This window comes from Lepisosteus platostomus, chromosome 23 (genome assembly GCF_059453375.1).
Source record: "Lepisosteus platostomus isolate fLepPlt1 chromosome 23, fLepPlt1.hap1, whole genome shotgun sequence".
Taxonomy (NCBI): Eukaryota; Metazoa; Chordata; class Actinopteri; order Semionotiformes; family Lepisosteidae; genus Lepisosteus; species Lepisosteus platostomus.
The window spans coordinates 9,100,738-9,116,861 of record NC_142633.1 but is presented as its reverse complement, the minus strand read 5'-3'; the positions used below and the strand labels follow the sequence as shown (position 1 = coordinate 9,116,861).

The window sequence follows — 16,124 nt, the reverse complement described above, 5'->3', positions numbered from 1 at the left end:
TGGAGCCTCTCGTTCGCTCCTGAGTGAAGGTGCGGGTTTGTTGAAGTTTGTATCCTTGCACCAACGCAAGACAAACACACACGGGGCATCTCCAAGTCACGTGGGTGTAGAACAGAAAAATAACCGGGGATTCATTTGTCCAATAAAACTAATTTAACAAAGGCAGCAGCTGAAAAGACAACCATCACCCCGATTTGGAGAAAATGCCATGTCTCCAGTCAAGGGAAGAGTCATGCACGCTATCAGCTCAAGAGTGCATTCTAGAGAGCTGATGTCTGAGGTGATTCTAGTGGTGTCGATGAGCACTTCTCCCAGGATAAACAATGTCCGAGGAAACAGACCAAAACAGGCAAAGGCCAGAGCTCTCGGAAACTGGCCCTTTCCAGTGTCGACAGAAGGGAGAGGCATCACACAGCGTGCACTTTAAAGTTTAATGGCGTGACATGTGAAACCGTAATCCCCAGGGCTGAATCAGACGAGGGCTGTGTAATTAGCCTTGTGAGCCGTTCGTGGCTCATGCCCCACGCTGTCTGCCGAGACAGGGCGTGCTGAACGGGCCTCCCACTGCGGGCTTTATCCCATCTCGCCTGCTCGGTCAGACACCTCCCTCGCAGCCCCAGCCAGCAGAGCACCCAGAGAGCCGTCTGCCCAATTACTCAGGAGAATTCGGCTGTCAGGGCTGGAGAAACAGCCTGGAAAACTTTTCTTTTTTCCTCCTGATTGAAACTTCATGGAAGCGATAACAGCAAATGGATTCCTTTCATCTATGAATGAGCGGACGCAACACTTTCTCACGGAATTTCAGATTCTCTCCCTTAAAATAAATACATGCGCCTCTTCTCAGAAATAAAGTGTGCCCTCCAGTCCAGGTACTGTAACTCCAGCAGCCTGATCTGCCGAAAGGCAGTAACCTCTCTTCCTTCCTTCCTTGAACATCCGTGCTCACCGTTTGTTCCAGATTTTATCTTTTGCTCCTTCCCCTGTGAATCGCAATAAGTTTAAGGACGACAAAGGCAAACTTGACTGCAACCTGACAGGTGGCCATCAGGAGTTTTGCTATGGAAAACTGTGTTGAAAAATCTGTAGTGTTCAAGCATAAAAATGTCTCAAATACTTATATATAAAAATACAGAGCTTATCAGCTAAAGAAAGCCACAAGATTCAAACTGAGAAAACAAAATGCCTCCCCAAGATAGTGAGGACACTGCTCTTGTAGTGACATGGGCAACGAGAACAGTGCACCACACCACTGTTCACTTTTCTCACGCAGACACTGGGCCATCCCTGGAGTCTGTTTGTTGACTGGACACAGGTTACAGCAGAAAAAAATAAGGGGAGTAACATCAGGCAGAAGAGAAGGACTGATAGGACAGCAAAGGATATGAAATGAGGAAAGGAGAGAGGCAATACTATCATCATAATCATCGCAGGTGAGATTTTAGTGACAATTATTGCTACCGAGTTACTACAGTTTAAAATAAATGTATAGGCCCAACTAATAATACGTATCTGGAAACTATCTTCTACAGTATGTTCAATATCATCCACCCATCCAGATCCTAACCAATACTGGATCACAAGGGAACGGGAGTCTAACCCGACCAGAAATCGGACAGGACACCAGTCCATCTCAGACACGCTCACACAGTCTTCCCAGGCATTTACCCAATTAACCTACCAGCATGTGTTTGGACTGTGGGAGGAAACTGGAACCCCTGGAGGAAACCCACACAAACATGGGGAGCACACACAAACTGCTAAACACTGTGACACTCCGCTGCTCTAATTAAATATATCAATCCCGGACTAATCCCTCGGTGCCTTTTTCTGAAATGTTTATACTCAGATCACAGTGTTGCCTCAGGAATGAGAGCAGCTCTGCTGGAAACATGTACAGTAAGAGGGTTCACAATGACGTGCAAGTGAGAATACGAGTGAGTAATCACCACCATTATCCCTGACACTAGTACCACGAGTTCAGCACTATTCACAGACATCCATCGATTCATCCATTTAGCCATTGAATTTCAGAAAAGCACCACCGAAAAAACTGCATCTGTGTGTAACGCTTCGCATGCCAAAGAACAACACTGAGGTGCAAGACAAGAGCTGGGAAAACCAGGACAGAGAGGCACACGGGGAGAAAGATAAGGCTTCTTCAGCACAGGCTGTGACCCACGGCCCCTCTTACTGAGATAAAGGCACCGCCGGCCCACCCTATTCTGCAAATACTCAATATTTCCGAAGCCTAAGCAGGCCGTCGGGCCTGACCCCACACGCTGCAGACAGCACTGGTGGTGTGCCAATATTCAAACCTTGCCTTCGGCAGGCAATCCTGTTCAAGTAACACACACACACAGTTTCTATCTGTTGTTTTATCCTGAAAGATGAAAATGTTTTCATCTGTAACACTCATTGGTGAAAGGAGCAGCAGGGAGCAGAGTGACCTTCCAGTGGGCCCTATGACCCCTTCCAAAAATAAAAGCCTAAATAACAACAAGCAAGGCCTTGGCTTTTCTGTTCCCTGTAGCACCACAGGGCAGCCCGTTTGGGAGGAGAGGTTAAAGGGCACGAATGTCCGGCCCCCTGTTCTGAAACCTCAGCACATGAAAGAGGAGAGACCAAAACCAGAGGCAGACTTGAGAGAAATACTACAGGTACTTGACCAGCTGGGGAAATATATGGGGAAGCAGAATGTCATCAGGACCCTGAATTACTGGGTCTTTAAACTGCCCGGTTCCCAAAGGGAAAGCAACCTGCTGAACTCTTTCTGGAATTTAAGGGGAGGTGTTGGCGGCGCCTCACGCCTGATGAAATCCGAACGGGGTCCTCCGAGTGACAGAGAGGAGGGGGGAGAGAAAGACAGTGGCAGGGAGGGCCGAGCGCATGCACAGAAGAGGAAGGCACTGAGAACGGCAGGGGAAGGATAAGACAGAGGTGTGCAGCTGGGGCGAGAGGCAGGGGAGATCGGCACGTGTCAGGGAGAGAGAGGAACTTCGAGACAGAAGGTGTCTGAGCTGCCAGCGCTGTAAAATCCAGAGAGCTCGAGCTGCCTGTTCTAATCGGGAGCTGTTTCTTATTAAATTCGCATATGTGCTCGCTAAAAACAGAAGCGCTTTTGGTCTCCTTCTGAACAGGGCGGAGGCTTGGGGAGCTTTCCAATACCACATGCACACACATGCACCGTAGCGCGCGGACAGAGACGCACACATGCACCGTAGCGCGCGGACAGAGACGCACACATGCACCGTAGCGCGCGGACAGAGACGCACACATGCACCGTAGCGCGCGGACAGAGACGCACACACACAGTCCGGGAAATGGAAAAAGAAAAACACACAACCGCTCACTCGCTGGAGATGTCACTGGGACACACGCACAGAAAGAAATACAACCCGCTTAGCGAGGCGTATGCCACATGTACTGGCCTTGACAGGCGTACACAATCCCACAGTGACAGGACCGGTAGCTCAAACACAAGAGCTGATTTAGGAGCGCTGCTAATTTTAAAATGATCTGACAGATTTACTTGAATTGCTAGTAAATTGTTCAATATTTTAATGGAATCTAAAAAGATTCATTTTCAAGAGATTTTAAATCCCTCAAAGGACTGTTTTAAAAAATAACGCTGATGTAAACATGGTGTCGAAATAATTTCGTGCCTGTTTTAGGAAAGATTTTAAATAGCTTCAAACACCAATTCCAAAACAATTCAACTCAACTCACATTTAGATGCACAAATTTGGATGAACATTAATGCGTCATTTGCTGAATAGTAATAACACAAAAAACTGTTTAGGGCAGCATCTGATTCAAACAGCTTTCCCATATGAATCATGATGGTAACGCCGGGACACAGTCTGGGTGTGTCAAGAGCACTTGAATGGGTTCCTGGATTATCCCAGTTCTAGGATATTTTTGGTCACCCTGGGAGGAAACAGGAGTAAACATCTGTGGTTTGTGATCCTGCGGTTTTTTTCTTGTACATACCCATGAAAGATGGGAACTGCAATCTGAACCTGACCACAAAACATATGTACAGTACAGTGTGCTCTGGAGTACTCACTGCATGACAGCACAGCAAAGAATCCAGACCCAGTAAAGTACAGCACAGCAGAGTACAGTGTGCCCTGGACTGTCCAGTGTAATACAGCTCAGGACAGGACAGTGTGCCCTGGACTGTCCAGTGTAACACAGCTCAGGACAGGACAGTGTGCCCTGGACTGTCCAGTGTAACACAGCTCAGGACAGGACAGTGTGCCCTGGACTGTCCAGTGTAATACAGCTCAGGACAGGACAGTGTGCTCTGGACTGTCCAGTGTAATACAGCTCAGGACAGGACAGTGTGCCCTGGACTGTCCAGTGTAATACAGCTCAGGACAGGACAGTGTGCTCTGGACTGTCCAGTGTAATACAGCTCAGGACAGGACAGTGTGCTCTGGACTGTCCAGTGTAATACAGCTCACTGATGAAGCCAATTCATATTTGGGGATTATTAGGAGGCCACGACTGGTAAAGGCTAGGGGGAAAATTTGGCCACAACACCGGGCTAACACCCCTACTGTTTTCTAGAAGTCAGGACCTCAATTTTATGACGCATCCAAAGTATAGCGTCCCTGTCACTGTTCTGGAGCATATAGAACACACAGGCCGAAGGTTGAGCGTCTCCCATTAAGATACCAGCCAGGCTCACTGCTGCTGAGCTTCAGTGGGCTGCCAGCTGTGAGTTGCAGGGTGATATACTGTAGCTGCTGGCTGTAATCACATCACCTACAGCTGCCAACTGCTCTCTGAATCACAGGCTTCACTATTTCAATCTCGGGACCCATTTCTGTGAAACACATTTAAATTGTGCAATGTGCGGCACACCTTATTTTGGCTTTTGAAACTAAAATATTGACACCACAACTGAAAACCAGAAAAATGAACGAACGGGTCGAGAGCAAAAACACTGGCCACAGTTCACGAGAGGAAACTACGGCGTTTTAAGAGCACACACAGGGGAAGCATATTGTGGTGTGTAGGTGGCAAGTTAATTCATTCTGGAATACTCCTGCGAGGGCAGGAGGACTGCAGAGGAGCTACATGATCCTGATTTATGAGCAGACAGAACGTAGCTGCTGCAAACCCCTCTCCAGCCTTCCTCCAGGCTGGAGCACACGGGGCTCAGCTGGTGCTCGCTATGTTTCAACTTGTTGCTCCACGGCTGTGCCTGCTCACACACACTCTCCCCGTTAGCACGCCCGCTGAGCGCATACCTTCAGCCTGGTGTATGTCTACACTTTGCGCTTTGAGCCAGCTAGAAGGGAAACAGGTACCGTCGTGTCAGGACAGAGAAGAGCTCTGGCAATCTGTTACATCATCTGCCCTGCCTGTAAGATCTCGCGCTCGATCCGCAGAGCTACAGCAACAGAACAGCTCTTTGGGATCGCTGTTTTTTTTTTTCTCCCAGAGCTACTGTCTGTAGTCTTGCAAAGCATAGCGTGCAGAAATGATCAGAAGGAGGCGGGGCAGGAATGTTTGTCTTAACTGTCTTTTTTTTTATCTGCACAAGGCCTTTAAGTGCCAGTGATGAAAGGGTGCTTTATAAATTAAAGGACCTTATTGATCGTCTGACAGGTTGAAAGGCAGTACCTTAAACGTTAGGGGTAAGAGTTTCTGTCTTTGATCACGAAAGAGGGCTTGTATCCAGACAGGCCACACCCTGGTATCAAACCTTTTTACCAGTTTAATGACTCCAAATGTCTCAATACCTCCATCTGGTCAAACTGCAAAATGATTTTAAAAGAAGATGGACTATTCAAGCACCAAAATTTTTATATACACCTCACACAGTAAAATCTGGCACACACCAGACATTAAACTAGCCCATTGCAGCTGCCTTTGATGTCCACTGTGGGCTGTATTTCTCTTCTGATGGAGCACTCCCACGAGTGTCCTCTAGTGTATACAGATGCTGTCCAGGGGAACATACTCATCACAGTCCCATTTGCTAGAGCAGCACAATTCAACACTGAACACAGCAAGGTTTTCACAATACAGTTGTTTGAACAGACCAATTCACATTCAAATATTCTACACTTCGATAAAGTCGATCAGACTTATCTTAACCTAATAGTTCCAAGGAGATTAGGAATTTTTGGGATAGCTAAAAGGCCTGTAATGTCTTTCCTGAGGAAATGCATGTGAATCCCAGAGTCAAGGTGTGTGCTAGCAGATTAAAATTTGTTTTTGCTCTGATCTAGGATGTCTCTTCATAGGTGTAAGTCACCTCCTGCTTGACCTGAGTGCAGGACTGTCCCAGGACACAGTTCACTTTCATTTCTGACTGTGTCAACCAGTCAGAGGAAGAAGAAGGAACTAGAGCATTTTAAATGAATGAGAAATCTGTAATGTATCGGACTAGAAACTCGTTGAGTGAAAAGCGTGGTTTTTAATATCTGCACGAAAGCGAAGCTGTTCCACTTTATTCGGAAATTGATGATCTGAAACCCGTCTTTGTGAGCATTATGAAATTAGAGAGAGAGAGAAGAGCTCAGTTTGTTTATATAAGAAGCAGATGTGAACTCTACAGATAGCAGAGCAAGAATGCAGGCTTCAATCCCATCTTGTGTATTTTATTTATCCTCTTATTCCATCTTTTTGAGGAAACAAAAACAGTGAGTGAACTGGACAGAGCTTTTGAATAAAAAAATAATCCAAATGCCATTGCCAAACTTGGAAAGCACAAGTGCAAGATGGTATCTCCTATCGGTTCATTTTTCATTTACATTCTCCCGTTCTTTCGCGTACAGCACGAGACAGCTGGAGGAGGAAGACGATTTTCCATCTTAAAAATCCCAAAACATTTCATCTGTCACTTTGCTCTTTGAAACTGCCCCGTGAATACAAATCTCAACAGGAGAGTGTTTCAGAAAGATCTGAAATCCAGAGACCACTATCAATCACCCTAGCTACTTATCTTACAGTCCAATCTGAGCTAACAGTCAAGTTAAAATATTATATATTCTGCTGTAGGTGGTTCCGCAGGTAGCCCATGATGAATAAACACCGCTGTCCATGAGCACCTTACACTGGTGATGCATTTCATTCATGCAGTGTCCAACTTACAGTGCACCTACCAACTGAACACAAACTTGCATTAAGAACAAGCTCGTTTAGAATACTGTAACTCTTGCTGTTTGGATACAGTCAGTGTGGTCTATAAATAGCTGCTGCAGTAATGGTCTGCTGTGTTGCCAGCTATATTAGGCTCAGAAGTTTCCTTGCCACCCCAAATACTGCTGTGTTTTATCAACAAAGTCACACTGAGGATCTTATTACCAAGATTCTTTATGTCTGGGAATGGAAAACAAAAGCCCTTCTGGCACGACGCGTTGGAGCATGTGTTTCACAGCTCACCTGGACCTCTCCATGTCTCCACTCTTAACGATTATTACTTTAAGAGATCACACATGTCCCCCCCCCCCAGATGGGCAACGCTCTCTTCGAGACGATAAAAAAAGAAGACATTACTACCTGGTTTTCTACAGTAAACCGGACAGGTAGCGGGATCCCACAGCGGACGCAAGAAGGCGAAAACAAGGAGCGGGCAGACGAACGGCCGATCGGAGGGCTCTCGCTCACCTGGAGAGTGATGTCTGCCCAGAGCAGCCGGCCTCAGGCTGCTGGCTCCCGTCAAACAGCCCCTGACCAGCGGGACGCGGAGCGCTCTCCCCGGCTCCCCCTGCCCCCCTCGAGGGCAGACGGTAATTCCCTTACGGCGGCTCAGAGTCCCGGGGAGGGGGGGATTCAAGAGCTGGCCGGCTCTCCGATTCAGAAGACCCCCCCTTCTTTCCTCCCTGGCTTCACTCGAGCGGCTGCCCTGCCGCTCTGGCTGAACGGATCGGAGCGGAATTCCTTCCCTCTGACGCGGGCGAGCAGGTCGGCTGTCAGCGCAGGAGAGCGACCAGGAGCTTGTGTTTTCGGGAGCTTGCTGGACAGCAGAGGAGTTAGGAGAACACCTCCCCCCCCCCACCGCCCGCCCCTCTCCGTGCTCGACCCACGCACAAAAACACACGGCGTGAGCAAGGCACTGTTCACTGGCCGGCAGATCCACTGACTGAGTCACTGCTGCAGGGCAAGAGCAAATCACTGGCTGCTCTCTCTCTCTCTCTCACACTCGCTCACTCCTTCTGTTGCTTAACTCACTGCTCTGACTTTAACCAACTGACTCCAAACTTAAAAAAAACAACTGGGTACTATGTAGGAGCAGGACTTAATTCCTCGGAACAGATGCTGACGCAGTTGGTGATGTGATTTCCCTGTACTTGGGTGAGCAGATGTACTCCAGCTACACGGGTTTTCCTATAAAACGTTGGACCCTTTTGTGGCAAAACTGCATCTCTCTGCACGAGCAGATCGGGACAGGTCACTCAAAATCCAGTCGAGGCAGGTAAGAGATGAACGTAGTATCCGAGGCAAAGGAGTCGCACATATTTATCGGACTAATCTGACAAGAGTGATCCCTCCTTCCCCCAGTTCAAAAAGCAGGACAGGCCTCTAGAAGGGATGCATTCTGAGAGGATGTCTTCAATTCTCAGGTTCCTGACGAGGCGATCAGATGTATTTCTGTGACCCCAGTTTTTGTCTACTGAATCAATGACTGACAAGAGCCCGACTCCCTTGGAACTTTGCTTGAGCTCACCGGTTAAAGCTGTGTGGCACTGTCTGGTCACCAATCAGACAGTAAGACTCGAAGGACAACTGAGTGGAGTACAATTACAATGATGCTGAAGCTTAAAGCATCGCCTTTGTGTGGTAAAAATGAGGGGTACCTACTGTACTTCTTGATGAACTGATGGGATATCTCTAGGTGATGCCTGAGCTGGGCCACCGACACTTTGCCAAGGGCACCATACCAGCTGAAGACAACATCCAGATTTTCTAGAGCAGCTCAAAAGCTGACCAACCAAGAATATTCTAGGAGTCTATTTTTGTATGACCGAAAACAACAAATAGCTCTTTACGAAACAAGGGGGGGTGCAATTATGTTGTCAACTACAGCCTATGGTCTGAACAGAGGAACCAGCAGCAGCTGGTACACGCCGAGTTTGTGCCGCTAAAGTCCTCTATGAGTCTCAGCTAGAGATCAAGATCAAGGGGTTTCAGCCATGGGTCTGGGGATCCCCAGAAACACAGACAATTCTTCGCCTCAATTTATTTGCCCATCAACAGAGCAACTGCTCAAGGTATACGTGTTATTTTGCAAGTCTTAGTTATAAAAATTCGAGGCATCAGTTTCTATTTTACTTAGACGTCCAGATCAGTAAGATCTCTTCCTGCCAGACCAAGGATGAAATCCCCTGTCACTGCCAGGATGGAGCAGGCATCAGTCACAGCCGGGGCAGTGAGATCAGCAACAGCCACACCTCCCAACATTCCCGTAAGGCCCCGCGGGTTCCCGCGGCAACATGTCAGAAGACGAGGTGGGCGTGTTCGCAGGAGCACGTCAGCATTCCCACCTGGTGCTCAGGAGCTGCAGGGCCCAGCTTCCGGAATTTCCAAACTGTCTTTTTAAAAAAAAAGGAAAAACAGGCCGCTTAGGATGGTCCTTCCCCCCCCCCCACTGCACTGTACCATTCTAACATCACCACGAGCGACAGAAACGTCTCCACGGGACCCTCAGAGCTCCGGAGGAACAGGCTGAAGTCTGCTGCCCTACAAGGTTATCCGCCACCTTCCTGCTCCAGGTGCAGCGCTAACGTCTTTGCGAGAAGCCAGGACCTAGTCACACTGTCACTGACAACACCTACCATGAGGAGCACAGCTCATGTCAACTCCTTGGACACAAATTATTTTTATTATTATTGCTTACACTTATATAGCGCTTTTTCTGGACACTCCAGTCAAAGCGCTTTACAGGTGGGATCCCCTCCACCACCACCAATGTGTAGCATCCACCTGGATGATGCAACGGCAGCCATAGTGCGCCAGAACGCTCCCCACACATCAGCTCTCAGTGGGGAGGAGAGCAGAGTAATGTAGCCAATTCATAGAGGGGGATTATTAGGAGGCCATGATTGGTAAGGGCCAACGGGAAATTTGGCCAGGATGCCGGGGTTACACCCCTACTCTTTTCGAGAAACACCCTGGGATTTTTAATGATCACAGAGAGTCAGGACCTTAAATTAAATAGCAAAGGGGAGTTTTAAATGGTCTCCACGTCCTGCAACACTAAACCATGGATCAGACTATCAGTTAGGGGTCGGGGGCATGACGAAGCGCCATTCCTCTCCGAGACCTCCTCCTCTCCTTGACTCTCGCCTCCCCACCCCACCACCCTCGCTCCTGCCCACACCGCTGCCTTCGCCCCGGCTCGGCTCCCAGCTCCAGCCCACAAGAGCGCAGCACCTTGGGACCCCACCCCGTCCCCTGCTCAGCTCTCTGTCGTGTCGCCCGAGCCGCCCCTTCGGCCCTCCCGCGGTCTGCTTGCGGAGGCATGGCGTCCGCAGAGCCCCGTGACCGGACAGCCCCGCGCAGCGTGCCTGGCTGGGGAGCCCCACAGTTGAAATGGGGGAAAAGCAGCAATACAAGCTTCGCCCTGAACGACTTTTCCTGCACGGAAGCAGAAGGGCCAGACGCCCTGGCCCTGGGCTGCCGCGGGGCAGGGTTAACCCTTCGCAAACCGGGGTGCGCCGCTCCCCACGCCAACTGACCTGGGACCGCTCAGGGGTCATTCCAGGCAGACAGGTTTTTTTTTTTTTTGTTGACCGCACAGAATGAGAAGCAGGATTTCCTTCTGGGCAAAAAAAAAAAGAAGTGGCTTTGAAGTTTTGGCCTGAGCGAGTCTGTTTACCAAGCTTTCAAGAAAGGGCTTCAAGTCTGTTCTATGCCAACACCGGTCTGGACAGATTAAAGAATTCCTATTAAGCCAAATCATTCAGGAGCAGTGCCGAAAATCTTTCAACTTTTTGCAGCTAAAAAGGGGTCAGATAACATTTACTCTTCAAAGGCATCTCCTTATCTTTAATTTATCTATGAAAGTGGTAATAAAAATTAAGCTACTGTTGGATTATGCGTTATCAGAAAGTGAATTCCTTCCTGGACAAAAACAAAACTACAGAAATTGGGATGTGTGATTCACCCTGAATCCCGTTTGTGTAGTATGTGGCTACACCCCAGAAGGACTAAACTACGACTGAATAATGACAGGCTGTTGTTTTTAAAGTGCACTTTGCTACATAGCCAAATTGGCTTCATATATTCCAAAGAAACAAACCGAGCAAGAGACTGCAGGTATGCATAGGAAAGGGGAAAAATTAATTTGCATTTAAAATCTAGAATTTGAACTTAGAAAATTAGTTTCAGTTTATTCGGAGTAAACAGTGGCTCATATTACTCTCGAGTCAAAATCTTTGAATTTCATCATATTTATCACAGATTTTTGCTAGATAGGATTTTCAAAAAGCGTTAATGTCAAGCAAAGGAATTTGCACAGATCTGAAAACAAATATCTGAATCTGAAAATGACTAACTTCAGGAGAACCTTGCTTTACCAAGTTAAGGGTAGCTGTTAAAGCTTAAAGATATTTACAGCAACATCTGAAAGTAGTTGTGTATGTTAAGGGCCCTTTCCTGTTTTTTTTTCTGTCTGAATTTCCTGCATATCCTGTTAGCGGCCTGTATCTATTCTGCATTACTGCACAGTGTGTCTTGTCCTGAGCAGAAAAAATAGAAACACATTAAGTAACATGCCCAAAATGTATATTTACATCCTGCTGCTTCTGGGCCTTCATGTGGTTGTGGTATACAGCTACAAAAAACTGTAAAAACTCATTCGAAATATACTGAATCGCCTTAGAAATTAAGAAATCAATCTCAGCTTCTACATAAACACAGTTTTTAGTTTATTGTATTGGCTACAACTTTATATCAAAGAACATTTCCTCACTTGCAAATGCATTTCTAGCAAAAAGTGTTCAAAACTCACATGGATGACCAAGTCAAACTTCCCTGGTTAATTACCTCACTGAGACATGGATGTGAAGTTGGAACAGACATTTGCATCACAGGCAGAGAGGCAATCACATCTAGGGGACTTTCAGTGATGCAGCCCGGGGATACTGGCTCGTGATGTTCCTGCTGTAGGGTGCGGATGATTATAATTGGGTTTGTGGGCTATTCTGTGATTCCATGATTGCATCAGCAGCTGTAATTGGTGCAGTGTAGGGTATCACTCATGGTCCTGGCTCTGGTTTGTTACAGATGGTTGACCAGGCCTGTGTTAATCACAGTTCCCTCCGGTCAGGCGGTAGCCCTGATGGACATTGGTGACGGACTTCCTTGCTAGCAGTATTCCCCAAGGGCATTCCTCCTCTTGCTGTGAAACTGTGTCAAGGCAGAATTAAAAAGTCTGTACTGTCTCCCTTTATTGCATTTCGTTTTACAGAAGAAATTAAAAATCCTTAAAACTGATCATAAAAACTAACATTTCCTACGGGTGCATCACAACCCCTCATGTGATCATAGAGATGTTGCATCACTATACACCTTGCGTAGCTATAAAGGCTGCATTTCGGGATTATTTTGTCATGCAAAGCCACACATGGTAAAGTGTGTGGGCAGAATTCACAAAATAGATGGAACTTTGGATAATTTTACAGAGCATTTTAAAGAAGAAGACAATGACCCATGGGGTGCTGTCGGCGTGGAGTTTGTACGTTGTCCCTATGTTTGCGTGGGTTTCCTCCCACAGACCAAAGACATACTGGCATGTCAATGGGCATATTGGCCCTGGTGTGAGTGTGTGTCCTGCGATGGACTGGTGGCCCGTCCAGGGTGTGTGAGTGTGTGTGTGTGTCTCTCTCTGTGTGTGTCCTGCGATGGACTGGTGTCCTGTCCAGGATGTCTTGCACCCATTGCTTGTTGGAATAGGACCCTGAACTGGATAAGGCATTTAGAAAAAGAATGGATGGAAGACAATGACTCATGGTTTTATATTTTACTTAATTTAAAATATTTTGAGTCAGTTTTGAATGTATTTAGAAACAGCAATGCCCATGGTTAAAGGACCATTTAAGTTAAAGGACTGAAGGTTTATAAAAAACGTTCTCTCAATCTTTCGTACACCTCCTGCAAAGACTTGTGAAAGTCCCGTGCCCTGAGATGCACAGTGGAAGTGAGTCAGAACAAAGCAGCAGAGAGGAGTGCTCTCTCTTGCAGGGGTATCCAGCCCAGGTAAAGGCGTCATTGAACCTTCTGCTTTCTGCTCCAGCTGAGCTCTGGATGACTTAATAAACAGCCTATAAGCTTACTAAGAGGATACTGCCATTACTCCCCAGCTCTGTGCTTCCTGACCGCTTAAAACTGCAATTTATTATTTGTCAGGATCACTAAAAGATATAATCTGGTTTACTCCTTTTCCAAAACATGCATTCTGGATGGCAACTTTACCCACAAAGAATTTACAAACAAACAGAAAGGACCACATGCTCTTTAGGAACTGTTGGGTGAAAGCAAAATTACAAAAGAGGTTGGTAAGGAGGATTGGTACCCTGTTGTTGACACTTTTCTTTATTCTTCAGCCTCGCTAATTAGATTGGTTGCGTCTGCGACCGTGGTCACATGGTTAGGTGCTAATGATGCATTTGGCCCTTTCAGAAAGAAGTGCAACTTTATTTTGCCTCCAAAAATCCACCCCCCACATTTCACAATGGTCTAAAACAGTCTTCTAGAATGCAATTAATTTTTAGATGCAATCTATGCAATTGCAATTAATTTGTAAATTGTATTTTTTTAAACTAACCAGGTTTTAACTATTTGGCAATCCATACACGTACATAAGCATTCAATATTATATTATTAGGTTTAGAACACCCTTTAATGTGGCCTATGAGACCTGCACAGTGATCACTCTCCTGGACTACGGCTGGACATTCTTGTCCTGCAACAGGACTACGCTCCTCACAGCCTTTCCAATCCATTGCACAATGTTGCTACAACCAGTGTCTTTGGTAATTGATAATTAGCAGTATCCGTGTAACAACAAAGTAATGCAGCAGATCAGCATGAAAGCTGTATTAATCCTATTAGACAGCACACAGTTATTAGGCATGTCATAATATCACTTAAATGTACTGTGTTTACCAGTGATACCTCCTAACACGAATTCATGGTAGCCTGTGGTAATTCAGGGAGTCAAGTGAATAGACATATCAGAATTAGACTCGTATCAGGGGCCAACGCCTTGTCTAGAAATCGTATATTGACTTTTTTATTTATGGAAAAGTAGATGCCTGGAGGATGGCACCCCGTTCCCTGGAATTATTTTATGTTTCATGCAGCCGAATGTACTACCCCCTCTATCACCACCATCTCCCCTCCAAAAATAAAGACTCCAATCGCAACTGCAGATCGCAAGAAAACTGCAGAGCGAACTGTTCCCCCCTCCTTCAAAACAGCTGAACCTGTAAAAGCCTGTGGTTTCGGTTCCAGCTCACTGTGTGCAACATAACATCACACAGCCTTCTAAGGAAATGGGGAAAAAAAAACCTCTGGCAGCTATTCAAAGAAGTCTATTTAGCAACTAAAGATTTTTTTTTTCCTGAAGAAATAAATCTAACAACATTGACATAATTTAATGGGCAAGAAACAACTCGTTTTAAACAATCTCCTTCTAGTATTTGGTCCAAGGTGCCCGGATTTCTTTTCTTTCTCTGCACTGACTTTGTTTTTGTCGAGCCCTAAACTTGAACCCTTCTTTACAACCGTGATAATCGTCCCAGCGAAACCACGCTCACACACACACACACAAGTTCCCACCACCTTGACGCATCTTCTCCCCACGAAGTGTGGACTGAGCAGTGTGCAGACCCAAAACGTTTCCTCGCTGGCAGCATATCAGAAGGAAAGCTCTGGGCAGAGGCAGTTTTCAGACATAGCATTTAGATTAGTTATTCTGTACTGGCTTGTAGCCACACCAATTGCACTTTCACATGCGAGACTGCGAAGTGATTTTTGGCTGCCAGCTGCAGTCCGATGATTCCCCCCCCCCCCCTGCTAAAGACCTGCCGTTACCTTTGAAACAAAGAGAGGTTCTGCTTTTAAACGGGGTCCACAGCCTGACCGCGTTAATTAGCAGAGAAAGAAAGATCAATTAAGTCATTGGAGGGCAGGTCGCTGCCACGGTCCGCGCGCCCCAACGGATGAGCCCAGTTTTTGTTTTTTAAAACGACCTGCCTTCATTTAAATTGCTTTCCGTTTCACTGTTCCTCGATTTGGGAAAACTCCACCCCAGTATCAACACACCCCTTACAATCCCACAGGTGAGAAACATGAATGAAACAACAGAGGAGCTTCTCCCTTGTCAAGTCACTTAAGAGAAAACCCTACATACCTGGTGAGGCTAGGGATGTGTTTTGAAGGGGAGGGGGTTACAAGTTACGTATTTGCTTTAAGTCTATATTTTCCTTGTTGGCTATGGAAGAAAAACATATCCCAAGCACGCTAATAACATGACCAACGATATCAGTTAACGACAGATGAGATGGGTTACATCTGAACAAGACGGCACCGCTTAGCTTGTGCAAGGATCTACAGAGAAATACAAAAACATTTCACCTAGAATGGAAGTCAAAGAAAAACTGCATGGGAGATAAATGGAGAGCAATCAGTAAACAGGAGAACCCAGAGAGAAAACTGAATTATTTGGACAGAAGCTAATGTGTGAGCACATGATTATGATGCAATGGTGCCACCTTCCTAACACAGTGTGGGCTAGTTTATTATTGTTATTGTCTCTAAATTGTTTTTGTCTGCTTGTGTGTGAATGGCTTGTGAGGGACTGGTGTCCTGTCCAGGGTGTGGTCCTGCCTTGTGTCCTGTGAGGGACTGGTGTCCTGTCCAGGGTGTGGTCCTGCCTTGTGTTCTGTGAGGGACTGCCTTGTGTCCTGTGAGGGACTGGTGTCCTGTCCAGGGTGTGGTCCTGCCTTGTGTCCTGTGAGGGACTGGTGTCCTGTCCAGGGTGTGGTCCTGCCTTGTGTCCTGTGAGGGACTGGTGTCCTGTCCAGGGTGTGGTCCTGCCTTGTGTCCTGTGAGGGACTGATGTCCTGTCCAGGGTGTGGTCCTGCCTTGTGTCCTGTGAG

General features: G+C 46.7%; 1 protein-coding gene across 4 annotated transcripts in view; it reads right to left on the bottom strand.

Moving 5' to 3' along the window:
* Window positions 1-16,124, bottom strand: part of LOC148642002 (pleckstrin homology domain-containing family G member 5-like) — a 102,257-nt gene that overhangs the window by 48,877 nt on the left and 37,256 nt on the right. The window contains exon 1 of one of the 4 annotated variants that reach the window (XM_088617256.1): window positions 7,627-8,536. The exons of the other annotated variants lie outside the window; for them this stretch is intronic. The gene's annotated coding sequence lies outside the window, so the exon portion shown is untranslated. Of the gene's footprint in view, window positions 1-7,626; window positions 8,537-16,124 lie in introns of those variants that run through there. 4 annotated transcript variants of the gene reach the window in all.